Below are 14430 nucleotides of genomic sequence, written 5' to 3'. Positions count from 1 at the left end.
ACACCCGGAGCAACAAAATGTAGATTCAGGCCACCAGGCCACGCCCCTACCTATGAAACCATGCCTCCTTTTTACCATTGCGCTGTTTATCTGCGCGCACTGCATTACAATCTCCCTCGCCACCTCTCTGGGTGTCACCAGTGATAGTGACACCTCTGCCATGCTTGTAGCAGCTGGTCCTAAGATCTACGCCTCAAGCCCTGAGTGTTTGCCCTTGTGACTTGTTGATCATCATAGCGAAGCAGATGCTTACAGAAAACTGCAGGGGCTTAGATTGAAAATAAAAACAATTGATGGGTATAAGGTAGAGAGGAGTGGGTTCGGTTCTCCGAGAACCGAATTCCCCACGAACTCCACGTGGTTTACATTGGTCCGAGGCAGGCTCGGTTGTTCCTGCCTGACTCGGAAAACCTGAACAAGGGAAAATGTCATCATCCCGCTGTCAGATTCTCGTGAGATTCGGATTCCATATAAAGAGCTGCGCGTTGCTGCCATTTTTACTCGTGCATTGAAGAGAGAGCGGAGAGGACGTGGCTATGTTCTCTCAGTGGAAATCTCAATATCAGTGCTCAGTATCAGTGGTTACTTATTGCTGCTCAGTAATACTAGTAGTGTGTCTCTCCTGCTCAGTGTCAGTTCTCAGTAGTATCCTCATCAGTGCTCAGTATCACTGCTCATTGTCTTGTGCTGCATTGTGGTGCTCAGCATACTACAGTACATTACTAATAGTCCAGTGCTGCATCTTGCTGCTCAGTGTCAGTTCTAGTATCCTCATCAGTGCTCACTATCACTGCTCATTGCATTGTGGTGTTCTGTATACTACAGTAACATAGTAATATAGTATATATAGAGGAGCGGGTTCGGTTCTCCGAGAACCGAATTCCCGACGAACTCCACGTGGTTTACACTGGTCCGAGGCAGGCTCGGTTGTTCCCGCCTGACTCGGAAAACCTGAACAAGGGAAAATGTCATCATCCCGCTGTCGGATTCTCGCGAGATTCGGATTCCATATAAAGAGCTGCGCGTTGCCGCCATTTTTACTCGTGCATTGAAGAGAGAGCGGAGAGGACGTGGCTATGTTCTCTCAGTGGAAATCTCAATATCAGTGCTCAGTATCAGTGGTTACTTATTGCTGCTCAGTAATACTAGTAGTGTGTCTCTCCTGCTCAGTGTCAGTTCTCAGTAGTATCCTCATCAGTGCTCAGTATCACTGCTCATTGTCTTGTGCTGCATTGTGGTGCTCAGCATACTACAGTACATTACTAATAGTCCAGTGCTGCATCTTGCTGCTCAGTGTCAGTTTTAGTATCCTCATCAGTGCTCACTATCACTGCTCATTACATTGTGGTGTTCTGTATACTACAGTAACATAGTAATATAGTAACATATGGTAACATAGTTTTTGAGGTTGAATAGAGGCAAATTGCCCATCGTGTTCAACCTGTTTTAAGTTGTGATGATTCTACATACTTGCTGAATAATGTTTTATGACTAGTTAGCTACTATAACTCATGTTACCCCCGGATTAACCATGTTGATATTTTAAGTATTATAACCTTGGATAGCTTTTTCATTCAGAAATGTATCCATTCCTTTTTTAAATCCAATTACAGAGTCCGCCATTACCACCTTCCCTGGCAGGGAATTCCACATCCTGATTGCCCTAACAGTGAAGATCATAGTATCTCACCTGGCAGGTAAGTAGGAGTTGGGCTAGAGCTGTGGAGGATTGCTGCTCGGGCACCCCCTGTCAAGTGAAGGAGATCCAACTGAGGCAGCACAAGGGAACTCTCGAAAGAAGAACAAGGCTAGAGGAAGATCTGAGACAAAGAAATCTGACTTTTACCAGAGCTGACCAGAGGAAAGCACAAACACAGTCCCCCACTACCACAAATAATGCAGTCGAGTTTCCCACATTTGGGGAAATCACAGGGGTCAGCATACCCAGAGTGCAATGAATGAACCTCACCCTGGGAGAACAATCTTCATGACCATGGTATCTCCTATGCAAAATAAGTATGATTTGGGATAGGGCTGGGGAGGGCCGCTGCTCAGGCACATCTCTGTCAAGTAAAGGAGATTCAACTGAGGCAGCACAAGGGAACTCTCATCTGGGGACAACAACTGCAGGGAGAACACATATTTTCAGATGAACATGGGAGGGCAGAAGGCTGCCTAATACTGAAGCACCCCCAAACAACAAACCAAATGCAACTACTAGTGCAAGCATTCCTGGGGGAAGGCCTGCAGCAGACGGATTTGCATATGGTGATGTCATCCAAGCAGTGGGTCAAAGTTGGCTTCAACCCTCGTCTGCATATGAAAATAAAAAAGGGGTGTGCAGGGCATGGCTGCCTTTTGCGGCGCTTGGATGACCCCTAGTTCGCATTAAACACCTCCACCCTCCTTCGGTGTGGGGCTCATGTTGGCTATGCCCCAGCCCCTGAAGCATTCAAGCTGATTTCTTGCAGCAGCTGGGCACTGTAACAGCTCCAGAGCTGCTCTGTAAAGCAAGTAAAAGGGTGTGGGCCCTGCAGCACTACCTGTAGTTTGCATTGTGCGTTGGAAGGCACAAAGTAAGCAGACGGGGAAGTCAGGATAGTGCACAAGGGCATAGAAGGGAGCGGCTGAAGAAAAGAGAAGTGGAAACAGACAGCAAACTAGGCTGGAGAGAGACCTGAGACAAAGAGATCTGAATTATACGAGAGCCGACCAGGGGAAACACAAATTATGCAGTCAAGTTTCCCACATTTGGGGAAATCGCAGGGGCAGCACACCCAGAGTGCAATGGGTGAGCCTTGCCCTGGGAGAAGCACCTTCATGATCATAGTATCTCACCTGGCAGGTAAGTAGGAGTTGGGCTAGAGCTGGGGAGGGTCTCTGCTCGGGCACCCCCCTGTCAAGTGAAGGAGATCCAACTGAGGCAGCACAAGGGAACTCTCAAAAGAAGAACAAGGCTCTGAAACAAAGAAATCTGACTTTTACCAGAGCTGACCAGAGGAAAACACAAACACAGTCCCCCACTACCACAAATAAAGCAGTCGAGTTTCCCACATTTGGGGAAATCACAGGGGTCAGCATACCCAGAATGCAATGAATGAACCTCACCCTGGGAGAATAATCTTCATGACCATGGTATCTCCTATGCAAAATAAGTATGATTTGGGATAGAGCTGGGGAGGGCCGCTGCTCAGGCACATCTCTGTCAAGTTAAGGAGATTCAACTGAGGCAGCACAAGGGAACTCTCATCTAGGGACAACAACTGCAGGGAGAACACATATTTTCAGATGAACATGGGAGGGCAGAAGGCTGCCTAATACTGAAGCACCCCCAAACAACAAACCAAATGCAACAACTAGTGCAAGCATTCCTGGGGGAAGGCCTGCCGCAGATGGATTTGCATATGGTGATGTCATCCAAGCAGTGGGTCAAAGTTGGCTTCAACCCTCGTCTGCATATGAAAACAGAAAAGGGGCGTGCAGGGCATGGTGGCCTTTTGCTGCGCTTGTCTGACCCCTAGTTTGCATTAAACACCTCCACCCTCCTTCGGTGTGGGGCTCATGTTGGCTATGCCCCAGCCCCTGAAGCATTCAAGCTGATTTCTTGCAGCAGCTTGGCACTGCAACAGCTCCAGAGCTGCTCTGTAAGGCAAGTAAAAGGGTGTGGGCCCTGCAGCACTACCTGTAGTTTGCATTGTGCATTGGAAGGCACAAAGTAAGCAGACGGGAGGAGAAGTCAGGATAGTGCACAAGGGTATAGAAGGGAGCGGCTGAAGAAAAGAGAAGTGGAAACAGACAGCAAACTAGGCTGGAGAGAGACCTGAGACAAAGAGATCTGAATTATACGAGAGCCGACCAGGGAAACACAAATTATGCAGTCAAGTTTCCCACATTTGGGGAAATCGCAGGAGCAGCACACCCAGAGTACAATGGGTGAGCCTTGCCCTGGGAGAAGCACCTTCATGATCATAGTATCTCACCTGGCAGGTAAGTAGGAGTTGGGCTAGAGCTGGGGAGGGTCGCTGCTCGGGCACCCCCCTGTAAAGTGAAGGAGATCCAACTGAGGCAGCACAAGGGAACTCTCGAAAGAAGAACAAGGCTAAAGGAAAATCTGAGACAAAGAAATCTGACTTTTACCAGAGCTGACCAGAGGAAAGCACAAACACAGTCTCCCACTACCACAAATAATGCAGTCAAGTTTCCCACATTTGGGGAAATCACAGGGGTCAGCATACCCAAAATGCAATGAATGAACCTCACCCTGGGAGAAAAATCTTCATGACCATGGTATCTCCTATGCAAAATAAGTATGATTTGGAATAGGGCTGGGGAGGGCCGCTGCTCATGCACATCTCTGTCAAGTAAAGGAGATTCAACTGAGGCAGCACAAGGGAACTCTCATCTTGGGACAACAACTGCAGGGAGAACATATATTTTCAGATGAACATGGGAGGGCAGAAGGCTGCCTAATACTGAAGCACCCCCAAACAACAAACCAAATGCAACAACTAGTGCAAGCATTCCTGGGGGAAGGCCTGCCGCAGATGGATTTGCATATGGTGATGTCATCCAAGCAGTGGGTCAAAGTTGGCTTCAACCCTCGTCTGCATATGAAAAGAGAAAAGGGGCGTGCAGGGCATGGTGGCCTTTTGCGGCGCTTGGCTGACCCCTAGTTTGCATTAAACACCTCCACCCTCCTTTGGTGTGGGGCTCATGTTGGCTATGCCCCAGCCCCTGAAGCATTCAAGCTGATTTCTTGCAGCAGCTGGGCACTGTAACAGCTCCAGAGCTGCTCTGTAAGGCAAGTAAAAGGGTCTGGGCCCTGCAGCACTACCTGTAGATCGCATTGTGCGTTGGAAGGCACAAAGTAAGCAGACAGGAGGAGAAGTCAGGATAGTGCGCAAGGGCATAGAAGGGAGCGGCTCAAGAAAAGAGAAGTGGAAACAGACAGCAAACTAGGCTGGAGAGAGACCTGAGACAAAGAGATCTGAATTATACGAGAGCCGACCAGGGGAAACACAAATTATGCAGTCAAGTTTCCCACATTTGGGGAAATCGCAGGTGCAGCACACCCAGAGTGCAATGGGTGAGCCTTGCCCTGGGAGAAGCACCTTCATAATCATAGTATCTCACCTGGCAGGTAAGTAGGAGTTGGGCTAGAGCTGGGGAGGGTCGCTGTTCGGGCACCCCCCTGTGAAGTGAAGGAGATCCAACTGAGGTAGCACAAGGGAACTCTCGAAAGAAGAACAAGGCTAGAGGAAGATCTGAGACAAAGAAATCTGACTTTTTCCAGAGCTGACCAGAGGAAAGCACAAACACAGTCCCCCACTACCACAAATAATGCTGTCGAGTTTCCCACATTTGGGGAAATCACAGGGGTCAGCATACCCAGAATGCAATGAATGAACCTCACCTTGGGAGAACAATCTTCATGACCATGGTATCGCCTATGCAAAATAAGTATGATTTGGGATAGGGCTGGGGAGGGCCGCTGCTCAGGCACATCTCTGTCAAGTAAAGGAGATTCAACTGAGGCAGCACAAGGGAACTCTCATCTGGGGACAACAACTGCAGGGAGAACACATATTTTCTGATGAACATGTGAGGGCAGAAGGCTGCCTAATACTGAAGCACCCCCAAACAACAAACCAAATGCAACAACTAGTGCAAGCATTCCTGGGGGAAGGCCTGCAGCAGATGGATTTGCATATGGTGATGTCATCCAAGCAGTGGGTCAAAGTTGGCTTCAACCCTCGTCTGCATATGAAAAGAGAAAAGGGGCGTGCAGGGCATGGCGGCCTTTTGCAGCGCTTGGATGACCCCTAGTTCGCATTACACACCTCCACCCTCCTTCGGTGTGGGGCTCATGTTGGCTATGCCCCAGCCCCTGAAGCATTCAAGCTGATTTCTTGCAGCAGCTGGGCACTGTAACTGCTCCAGAGCTACTCTGTAAGGCAAGTAAAAGGGTGTGGACCCTGCAGCACTACCTGTAGTTCGCATTGTGCGTTGGAAGGCACGAAGTAAGCAGACGGGAGAAGTCAGGATAGTGCGCAAGGGCATAGAAGGGAGCGGCTCAAGAAAAGAGAAGTGGAAACAGACAGCAAACTAGGCTGGAGAGAGACCTGAGACAAAGAGATCTGAATTATACGAGAGCCGACGAGGGGAAACACAAATTATGCAGTCAAGTTTCCCACATTTGGGGAAATCGCAGGAGCAGCACACCCAGAGTGCAATGGTTGAGCCTTGCCCTGGGAGAAGCACCTTCATGATCATAGTATCTCACCTGGCAGGTAAGTAGGAGTTGGGCTAGAGCTGGGGAGGGTCGCTGCTCGGGTTCCCCCCTGTGAAGTGAAGGAGATCCAACTGAGGCAGCACCAGGGAACTCTTGAAAGAAGAACAAGGCTAGAGGAAGATCTGAGACAAAGAAATCTGACTTTTACCAGAGCTGACCAGAGGAAAGCACAAACACAGTCTCCCACTACCACAAATAATGCAGTCAAGTTTCCCACATTTGGGGAAATCACAGGGGTCAGCATACCCAAAATGCAATGAATGAACCTCACCCTGGGAGAAAAATCTTCATGACCATGGTATCTCCTATGCAAAATAAGTATGATTTGGAATAGGGCTGGGGAGGGCCGCTGCTCATGCACATCTCTGTCAAGTAAAGGAGATTCAACTGAGGCAGCACAAGGGAACTCTCATCTTGGGACAACAACTGCAGGGAGAACATATATTTTCAGATGAACATGGGAGGGCAGAAGGCTGCCTAATACTGAAGCACCCCCAAACAACAAACCAAATGCAACAACTAGTGCAAGCATTCCTGGGGGAAGGCCTGCCACAGATGGATTTGCATATGGTGATGTCATCCAAGCAGTGGGTCAAAGTTGGCTTCAACCCTCGTCTGCATATGAAAAGAGAAAAGGGGCGTGCAGGGCATGGTGGCCTTTTGCGGCGCTTGGCTGACCCCTAGTTTGCATTAAACACCTCCACCCTCCTTTGGTGTGGGGCTCATGTTGGCTATGCCCCAGCCCCTGAAGCATTCAAGCTGATTTCTTGCAGCAGCTGGGCACTGTAACAGCTCCAGAGCTGCTCTGTAAGGCAAGTAAAAGGGTGTGGGCCCTGCAGCACTACCTGTAGTTCGCATTGTGCGTTGGAAGGCACAAAGTAAGCAGACAGGAGGAGAAGTCAGGATAGTGCGCAAGGGCATAGAAGGGAGCGGCTCAAGAAAAGAGAAGTGGAAACAGACAGCAAACTAGGCTGGAGAGAGACCTGAGACAAAGAGATCTGAATTATACGAGAGCCGACCAGGGGAAACACAAATTATACAGTCAAGTTTCCCACATTTGGGGAAATCGCAGGAGCAGCACACCCAGAGTGCAATGGGTTAGCCTTGCCCTGGGAGAAGCACCTTCATGATCATAGTATCTCACCTGGCAGGTAAGTAGGAGTTGGGCTAGAGCTGGGGAGGGTCGCTGCTCGGGTACCCCCCTGTAAAGTGAAGGAGATCCAACTAAGGCAGCACAAGGGAACTCTCGAAAGAACAAGGCTAGAGGAAAATCTGAGGCAAAGAAATCTGACTTTTACCAGAGCTGACCAGAGGAAAGCACAAACACAGTCCCCCACTACCACAAATAATGCAGCTGAGTTTCCCACATTTGGGGAAATCACAGGGGTCAGCATACCCAAAATGCAATGAATGAACCTCACCCTGGGAGAAAAATCTTCATGACCATGGTATCTCCTATGCAAAATAAGTATGATTTGGAATAGGGCTGGGGAGGGCCGCTGCTCATGCACATCTCTGTCAAGTAAAGGAGATTTAACTGAGGCAGCACAAGGGAACTCTCATCTGGGGACAACAACTGCAGGGAGAACACATATTTTCAGATGAACATGGGAGGGCAGAAGGCTGCCTAATACTGAAGCACCCCCAAACAACAAACCAAATGCAACAACTAGTGCAAGCATTCCTGGGGGAAGTTCTGCAGAAGACGGATTTGCATACGGTGATGTCATCCAAGCAGTGGGTCAAAGTTGGCTTCAACCCTCATCTGCATATGAAAAGAGAAAAGGGGCGTGCAGGGCATGGCGGCCTTTTGCGGTGCTTGGATGACCCCTAGTTCGCATTAAACACCTCCACCCTCCTTTGGTGTGGGGCTCATGTTGGCCATGCCCCATCCCCTGAAGCATTCAAGCTGATTTCTTGCAGCAGCTGGGCACTGTAACAGCTCCAGAGCTGCTCTGTAAGGCAAGTAAAAGGGTGTGGGCCCTGCAGCACTACCTGTAGTTTGCATTGTGCATTGGAAGGCACAAAGTAAGCAGACGGGAGGAGAAGTCAGGATAGTGCACAAGGGTATAGAAGGGAGCGGCTGAAGAAAAGAGAAGTGGAAACAGACAGCAAACTAGGCTGGAGAGAGACCTGAGACAAAGAGATCTGAATTATACGAGAGCCGACCAAGGGAAACACAAATTATGCAGTCAAGTTTCCCACATTTGGGGAAATCGCAGGGGCAGCACACCCAGAGTGCAATGGGTGAGCCTTGCCCTGGGAGAAGCACCTTCATGATCATAGTATCTCACCTGGCAGGTAAGTAGGAGTTGGGCTAGAGCTGGGGAGGGTCGCTGTTCGGGCACCCCCCTGTCAAGTGAAAGAGATCCAACTGAGGCAGCACAAGGGAACTCTCGAAAGAAGAACAAGGCTAGAGGAAGATCTGAGACAAAGAAATCTGACTTTTTCCAGAGCTGGCCAGAGGAAAGCACAAACACAGTCCCCCACTACCACAAATAATGCAGTCGAGTTTCCCACATTTGGGGAAATCACAGGGGTCAGCATACCCAGAATGCAATGAATGAACCTCACCCTGGGAGAACAATCTTCATGACCATGGTATCGCCTATGCAAAATAAGTATGATTTGGGATAGGGCTGGGGAGGGCCGCTGCTCAGGCACATCTCTGTCAAGTAAAGGAGATTCAACTGAGGCAGCACAAGGGAACTCTCATCTGGGGACAACAACTGCAGGGAGAACACATATTTTCAGATGAACATGTGAGGGCAGAAGGCTGCCTAATACTGAAGCACCCCCAAACAACAAACCAAATGCAACAACTAGTGCAAGCATTCCTGGGGGAAGGCCTGCAGCAGATGGATTTGCATATGGTGATGTCATCCAAGCAGTGGGTCAAAGTTGGCTTCAACCCTCGTCTGCATATGAAAAGAGAAAAGGGGCGTGCAGGGCATGGCGGCCTTTTGCAGCGCTTGGATGACCCCTAGTTTGCATTACACACCTCCTCCCTCCTTCGGTGTGGGGCTCATGTTGGCTATGCCCCAGCCCCTGAAGCATTCAAGCTGATTTCTTGCAGCAGCTTGGCACTGCAACAGCTCCAGAGCTGCTCTGTAAGGCAAGTAAAAGGGTGTGGGCCCTGCAGCACTACCTGTAGTTTGCATTGTGCATTGGAAGGCACAAAGTAAGCAGACGGGAGGAGAAGTCAGGATAGTGCACAAGGGTATAGAAGGGAGCGGCTGAAGAAAAGAGAAGTGGAAACAGACAGCAAACTAGGCTGGAGAGAGACCTGAGACAAAGAGATCTGAATTATACGAGAGCCGACCAGGGGAAACACAAATTATGCAGTCAAGTTTCCCACATTTGGGGAAATCGCAGGAGCAGCACACCCAGAGTACAATGGGTGAGCCTTGCCCTGGGAGAAGCACCTTCATGATCATAGTATCTCACCTGGCAGGTAAGTAGGAGTTGGGCTAGAGCTGGGGAGGGTCGCTGCTCGGGCACCCCCCTGTAAAGTGAAGGAGATCCAACTGAGGCAGCACAAGGGAACTCTCGAAAGAAGAACAAGGCTAAAGGAAAATCTGAGACAAAGAAATCTGACTTTTACCAGAGCTGACCAGAGGAAAGCACAAACACAGTCTCCCACTACCACAAATAATGCAGTCAAGTTTCCCACATTTGGGGAAATCACAGGGGTCAGCATACCCAAAATGCAATGAATGAACCTCACCCTGGGAGAAAAATCTTCATGACCATGGTATCTCCTATGCAAAATAAGTATGATTTGGAATAGGGCTGGGGAGGGCCGCTGCTCATGCACATCTCTGTCAAGTAAAGGAGATTCAACTGAGGCAGCACAAGGGAACTCTCATCTTGGGACAACAACTGCAGGGAGAACATATATTTTCAGATGAACATGGGAGGGCAGAAGGCTGCCTAATACTGAAGCACCCCCAAACAACAAACCAAATGCAACAACTAGTGCAAGCATTCCTGGGGGAAGGCCTGCCGCAGATGGATTTGCATATGGTGATGTCATCCAAGCAGTGGGTCAAAGTTGGCTTCAACCCTCGTCTGCATATGAAAAGAGAAAAGGGGCGTGCAGGGCATGGTGGCCTTTTGCGGCGCTTGGCTGACCCCTAGTTTGCATTAAACACCTCCACCCTCCTTTGGTGTGGGGCTCATGTTGGCTATGCCCCAGCCCCTGAAGCATTCAAGCTGATTTCTTGCAGCAGCTGGGCACTGTAACAGCTCCAGAGCTGCTCTGTAAGGCAAGTAAAAGGGTCTGGGCCCTGCAGCACTACCTGTAGATCGCATTGTGCGTTGGAAGGCACAAAGTAAGCAGACAGGAGGAGAAGTCAGGATAGTGCGCAAGGGCATAGAAGGGAGCGGCTCAAGAAAAGAGAAGTGGAAACAGACAGCAAACTAGGCTGGAGAGAGACCTGAGACAAAGAGATCTGAATTATACGAGAGCCGACCAGGGGAAACACAAATTATGCAGTCAAGTTTCCCACATTTGGGGAAATCGCAGGGGCAGCACACCCAGAGTGCAATGGGTGAGCCTTGCCCTGGGAGAAGCACCTTCATAATCATAGTATCTCACCTGGCAGGTAAGTAGGAGTTGGGCTAGAGCTGGGGAGGGTCGCTGTTCGGGCACCCCCCTGTGAAGTGAAGGAGATCCAACTGAGGTAGCACAAGGGAACTCTCGAAAGAAGAACAAGGCTAGAGGAAGATCTGAGACAAAGAAATCTGACTTTTTCCAGAGCTGACCAGAGGAAAGCACAAACACAGTCCCCCACTACCACAAATAATGCTGTCGAGTTTCCCACATTTGGGGAAATCACAGGGGTCAGCATACCCAGAATGCAATGAATGAACCTCACCTTGGGAGAACAATCTTCATGACCATGGTATCGCCTATGCAAAATAAGTATGATTTGGGATAGGGCTGGGGAGGGCCGCTGCTCAGGCACATCTCTGTCAAGTAAAGGAGATTCAACTGAGGCAGCACAAGGGAACTCTCATCTGGGGACAACAACTGCAGGGAGAACACATATTTTCAGATGAACATGTGAGGGCAGAAGGCTGCCTAATACTGAAGCACCCCCAAACAACAAACCAAATGCAACAACTAGTGCAAGCATTCCTGGGGGAAGGCCTGCAGCAGATGGATTTGCATATGGTGATGTCATCCAAGCAGTGGGTCAAAGTTGGCTTCAACCCTCGTCTGCATATGAAAAGAGAAAAGGGGCGTGCAGGGCATGGCGGCCTTTTGCAGCGCTTGGATGACCCCTAGTTCGCATTACACACCTCCACCCTCCTTCGGTGTGGGGCTCATGTTGGCTATGCCCCAGCCCCTGAAGCATTCAAGCTGATTTCTTGCAGCAGCTGGGCACTGTAACTGCTCCAGAGCTACTCTGTAAGGCAAGTAAAAGGGTGTGGACCCTGCAGCACTACCTGTAGTTCGCATTGTGCGTTGGAAGGCACGAAGTAAGCAGACGGGAGAAGTCAGGATAGTGCGCAAGGGCATAGAAGGGAGCGGCTCAAGAAAAGAGAAGTGGAAACAGACAGCAAACTAGGCTGGAGAGAGACCTGAGACAAAGAGATCTGAATTATACGAGAGCCGACGAGGGGAAACACAAATTATGCAGTCAAGTTTCCCACATTTGGGGAAATCGCAGGAGCAGCACACCCAGAGTGCAATGGTTGAGCCTTGCCCTGGGAGAAGCACCTTCATGATCATAGTATCTCACCTGGCAGGTAAGTAGGAGTTGGGCTAGAGCTGGGGAGGGTCGCTGCTCGGGTTCCCCCCTGTGAAGTGAAGGAGATCCAACTGAGGCAGCACCAGGGAACTCTTGAAAGAAGAACAAGGCTAGAGGAAGATCTGAGACAAAGAAATCTGACTTTTACCAGAGCTGACCAGAGGAAAGCACAAACACAGTCTCCCACTACCACAAATAATGCAGTCAAGTTTCCCACATTTGGGGAAATCACAGGGGTCAGCATACCCAAAATGCAATGAATGAACCTCACCCTGGGAGAAAAATCTTCATGACCATGGTATCTCCTATGCAAAATAAGTATGATTTGGAATAGGGCTGGGGAGGGCCGCTGCTCATGCACATCTCTGTCAAGTAAAGGAGATTCAACTGAGGCAGCACAAGGGAACTCTCATCTTGGGACAACAACTGCAGGGAGAACATATATTTTCAGATGAACATGGGAGGGCAGAAGACTGCCTAATACTGAAGCACCCCCAAACAACAAACCAAATGCAACAACTAGTGCAAGCATTCCTGGGGGAAGGCCTGCCGCAGATGGATTTGCATATGGTGATGTCATCCAAGCAGTGGGTCAAAGTTGGCTTCAACCCTCGTCTGCATATGAAAAGAGAAAAGGGGCGTGCAGGGCATGGTGGCCTTTTGCGGCGCTTGGCTGACCCCTAGTTTGCATTAAACACCTCCACCCTCCTTTGGTGTGGGGCTCATGTTGGCTATGCCCCAGCCCCTGAAGCATTCAAGCTGATTTCTTGCAGCAGCTGGGCACTGTAACAGCTCCAGAGCTGCTCTGTAAGGCAAGTAAAAGGGTGTGGGCCCTGCAGCACTACCTGTAGTTCGCATTGTGCGTTGGAAGGCACAAAGTAAGCAGACAGGAGGAGAAGTCAGGATAGTGCGCAAGGGCATAGAAGGGAGCGGCTCAAGAAAAGAGAAGTGGAAACAGACAGCAAACTAGGCTGGAGAGAGACCTGAGACAAAGAGATCTGAATTATACGAGAGCCGACCAGGGGAAACACAAATTATACAGTCAAGTTTCCCACATTTGGGGAAATCGCAGGAGCAGCACACCCAGAGTGGAAAGGGTTAGCCTTGCCCTGGGAGAAGCACCTTCATGATCATAGTATCTCACCTGGCAGGTAAGTAGGAGTTGGGCTAGAGCTGGGGAGGGTCGCTGCTCGGGTACCCCCCTGTAAAGTGAAGGAGATCCAACTAAGGCAGCACAAGGGAACTCTCGAAAGAAGAACAAGGCTAGAGGAAAATCTGAGACAAAGAAATCTGACTTTTACCAGAGCTGACCAGAGGAAAGCACAAACACAGTCCCCCACTACCACAAATAATGCAGCTGAGTTTCCCACATTTGGGGAAATCACAGGGGTCAGCATACCCAAAATGCAATGAATGAACCTCACCCTGGGAGAAAAATCTTCATGACCATGGTATCTCCTATGCAAAATAAGTATGATTTGGAATAGGGCTGGGGAGGGCCGCTGCTCATGCACATCTCTGTCAAGTAAAGGAGATTTAACTGAGGCAGCACAAGGGAACTCTCATCTGGGGACAACAACTGCAGGGAGAACACATATTTTCAGATGAACATGGGAGGGCAGAAGGCTGCCTAATACTGAAGCACCCCCAAACAACAAACCAAATGCAACAACTAGTGCAAGCATTCCTGGGGGAAGTTCTGCAGAAGACGGATTTGCATACGGTGATGTCATCCAAGCAGTGGGTCAAAGTTGGCTTCAACCCTCATCTGCATATGAAAAGAGAAAAGGGGCGTGCAGGGCATGGCGGCCTTTTGCGGTGCTTGGATGACCCCTAGTTCGCATTAAACACCTCCACCCTCCTTTGGTGTGGGGCTCATGTTGGCCATGCCCCATCCCCTGAAGCATTCAAGCTGATTTCTTGCAGCAGCTGGGCACTGTAACAGCTCCAGAGCTGCTCTGTAAGGCAAGTAAAAGGGTGTGGGCCCTGCAGCACTACCTGTAGTTTGCATTGTGCATTGGAAGGCACAAAGTAAGCAGACGGGAGGAGAAGTCAGGATAGTGCACAAGGGTATAGAAGGGAGCGGCTGAAGAAAAGAGAAGTGGAAACAGACAGCAAACTAGGCTGGAGAGAGACCTGAGACAAAGAGATCTGAATTATACGAGAGCCGACCAAGGGAAACACAAATTATGCAGTCAAGTTTCCCACATTTGGGGAAATCGCAGGGGCAGCACACCCAGAGTGCAATGGGTGAGCCTTGCCCTGGGAGAAGCACCTTCATGATCATAGTATCTCACCTGGCAGGTAAGTAGGAGTTGGGCTAGAGCTGGGGAGGGTCGCTGTTCGGGCACCCCCCTGTCAAGTGAAAGAGATCCAACT

The 14430-nt window shown here is 49.7% G+C and overlaps 20 non-coding genes and 2 pseudogenes across 20 annotated transcripts; all 22 read right to left on the bottom strand.

The window, feature by feature from the left end:
- Positions 1–1856: 1856 nt before the first annotated feature.
- LOC135040762 (U1 spliceosomal RNA) lies at positions 1857–2020 on the bottom strand. Its single transcript, XR_010234590.1, has one exon. It is a non-coding gene; the product is annotated as a U1 spliceosomal RNA (small nuclear RNA).
- Positions 2021–2690: 670 nt separating this feature from the next.
- LOC135040647 (U1 spliceosomal RNA) lies at positions 2691–2853 on the bottom strand. Its single transcript, XR_010234498.1, has one exon. It is a non-coding gene; the product is annotated as a U1 spliceosomal RNA (small nuclear RNA).
- Positions 2854–2995: 142 nt separating this feature from the next.
- LOC135040786 (U1 spliceosomal RNA) lies at positions 2996–3159 on the bottom strand. The gene has a single exon (XR_010234614.1). It is a non-coding gene; the product is annotated as a U1 spliceosomal RNA (small nuclear RNA).
- A 675-nt stretch (positions 3160–3834) lies between these two features.
- On the bottom strand, positions 3835–3995 carry LOC135040669 (U1 spliceosomal RNA). The gene has a single exon (XR_010234519.1). It is a non-coding gene; the product is annotated as a U1 spliceosomal RNA (small nuclear RNA).
- Positions 3996–4147: 152 nt separating this feature from the next.
- LOC135040622 (U1 spliceosomal RNA) lies at positions 4148–4311 on the bottom strand. Its single transcript, XR_010234475.1, has one exon. It is a non-coding gene; the product is annotated as a U1 spliceosomal RNA (small nuclear RNA).
- A 674-nt stretch (positions 4312–4985) lies between these two features.
- On the bottom strand, positions 4986–5148 carry LOC135040704 (U1 spliceosomal RNA). Its single transcript, XR_010234544.1, has one exon. It is a non-coding gene; the product is annotated as a U1 spliceosomal RNA (small nuclear RNA).
- Positions 5149–5300: 152 nt separating this feature from the next.
- On the bottom strand, positions 5301–5464 carry LOC135040631 (U1 spliceosomal RNA). Its single transcript, XR_010234483.1, has one exon. It is a non-coding gene; the product is annotated as a U1 spliceosomal RNA (small nuclear RNA).
- A 698-nt stretch (positions 5465–6162) lies between these two features.
- On the bottom strand, positions 6163–6298 carry LOC135040693 (U1 spliceosomal RNA; annotated as a pseudogene).
- A 152-nt stretch (positions 6299–6450) lies between these two features.
- Positions 6451–6614, bottom strand: LOC135040621 (U1 spliceosomal RNA). Its single transcript, XR_010234474.1, has one exon. It is a non-coding gene; the product is annotated as a U1 spliceosomal RNA (small nuclear RNA).
- Positions 6615–7288: 674 nt separating this feature from the next.
- LOC135040684 (U1 spliceosomal RNA) lies at positions 7289–7451 on the bottom strand. Its single transcript, XR_010234534.1, has one exon. It is a non-coding gene; the product is annotated as a U1 spliceosomal RNA (small nuclear RNA).
- Positions 7452–7600: 149 nt separating this feature from the next.
- LOC135040757 (U1 spliceosomal RNA) lies at positions 7601–7764 on the bottom strand. The gene has a single exon (XR_010234585.1). It is a non-coding gene; the product is annotated as a U1 spliceosomal RNA (small nuclear RNA).
- A 674-nt stretch (positions 7765–8438) lies between these two features.
- On the bottom strand, positions 8439–8601 carry LOC135040662 (U1 spliceosomal RNA). The gene has a single exon (XR_010234512.1). It is a non-coding gene; the product is annotated as a U1 spliceosomal RNA (small nuclear RNA).
- A 152-nt stretch (positions 8602–8753) lies between these two features.
- Positions 8754–8917, bottom strand: LOC135040770 (U1 spliceosomal RNA). The gene has a single exon (XR_010234598.1). It is a non-coding gene; the product is annotated as a U1 spliceosomal RNA (small nuclear RNA).
- A 674-nt stretch (positions 8918–9591) lies between these two features.
- LOC135040670 (U1 spliceosomal RNA) lies at positions 9592–9754 on the bottom strand. Its single transcript, XR_010234520.1, has one exon. It is a non-coding gene; the product is annotated as a U1 spliceosomal RNA (small nuclear RNA).
- Positions 9755–9906: 152 nt separating this feature from the next.
- Positions 9907–10070, bottom strand: LOC135040619 (U1 spliceosomal RNA). The gene has a single exon (XR_010234472.1). It is a non-coding gene; the product is annotated as a U1 spliceosomal RNA (small nuclear RNA).
- Positions 10071–10744: 674 nt separating this feature from the next.
- LOC135040677 (U1 spliceosomal RNA) lies at positions 10745–10907 on the bottom strand. The gene has a single exon (XR_010234527.1). It is a non-coding gene; the product is annotated as a U1 spliceosomal RNA (small nuclear RNA).
- Positions 10908–11059: 152 nt separating this feature from the next.
- LOC135040630 (U1 spliceosomal RNA) lies at positions 11060–11223 on the bottom strand. Its single transcript, XR_010234482.1, has one exon. It is a non-coding gene; the product is annotated as a U1 spliceosomal RNA (small nuclear RNA).
- A 698-nt stretch (positions 11224–11921) lies between these two features.
- On the bottom strand, positions 11922–12057 carry LOC135040692 (U1 spliceosomal RNA; annotated as a pseudogene).
- Positions 12058–12209: 152 nt separating this feature from the next.
- Positions 12210–12373, bottom strand: LOC135040618 (U1 spliceosomal RNA). The gene has a single exon (XR_010234471.1). It is a non-coding gene; the product is annotated as a U1 spliceosomal RNA (small nuclear RNA).
- A 674-nt stretch (positions 12374–13047) lies between these two features.
- On the bottom strand, positions 13048–13210 carry LOC135040723 (U1 spliceosomal RNA). Its single transcript, XR_010234558.1, has one exon. It is a non-coding gene; the product is annotated as a U1 spliceosomal RNA (small nuclear RNA).
- Positions 13211–13362: 152 nt separating this feature from the next.
- Positions 13363–13526, bottom strand: LOC135040756 (U1 spliceosomal RNA). Its single transcript, XR_010234584.1, has one exon. It is a non-coding gene; the product is annotated as a U1 spliceosomal RNA (small nuclear RNA).
- Positions 13527–14200: 674 nt separating this feature from the next.
- On the bottom strand, positions 14201–14363 carry LOC135040661 (U1 spliceosomal RNA). The gene has a single exon (XR_010234511.1). It is a non-coding gene; the product is annotated as a U1 spliceosomal RNA (small nuclear RNA).
- Between the last annotated feature and the right edge of the window lie 67 nt (positions 14364–14430).

This window comes from Pseudophryne corroboree, unplaced genomic scaffold (genome assembly GCF_028390025.1).
Source record: "Pseudophryne corroboree isolate aPseCor3 unplaced genomic scaffold, aPseCor3.hap2 scaffold_758, whole genome shotgun sequence".
NCBI lineage: Eukaryota > Metazoa > Chordata > Amphibia > Anura > Myobatrachidae > Pseudophryne > Pseudophryne corroboree.
The sequence above is the reverse complement of the archived record's forward strand: the minus strand, read 5'-3'. Positions and strand labels throughout refer to the sequence as shown.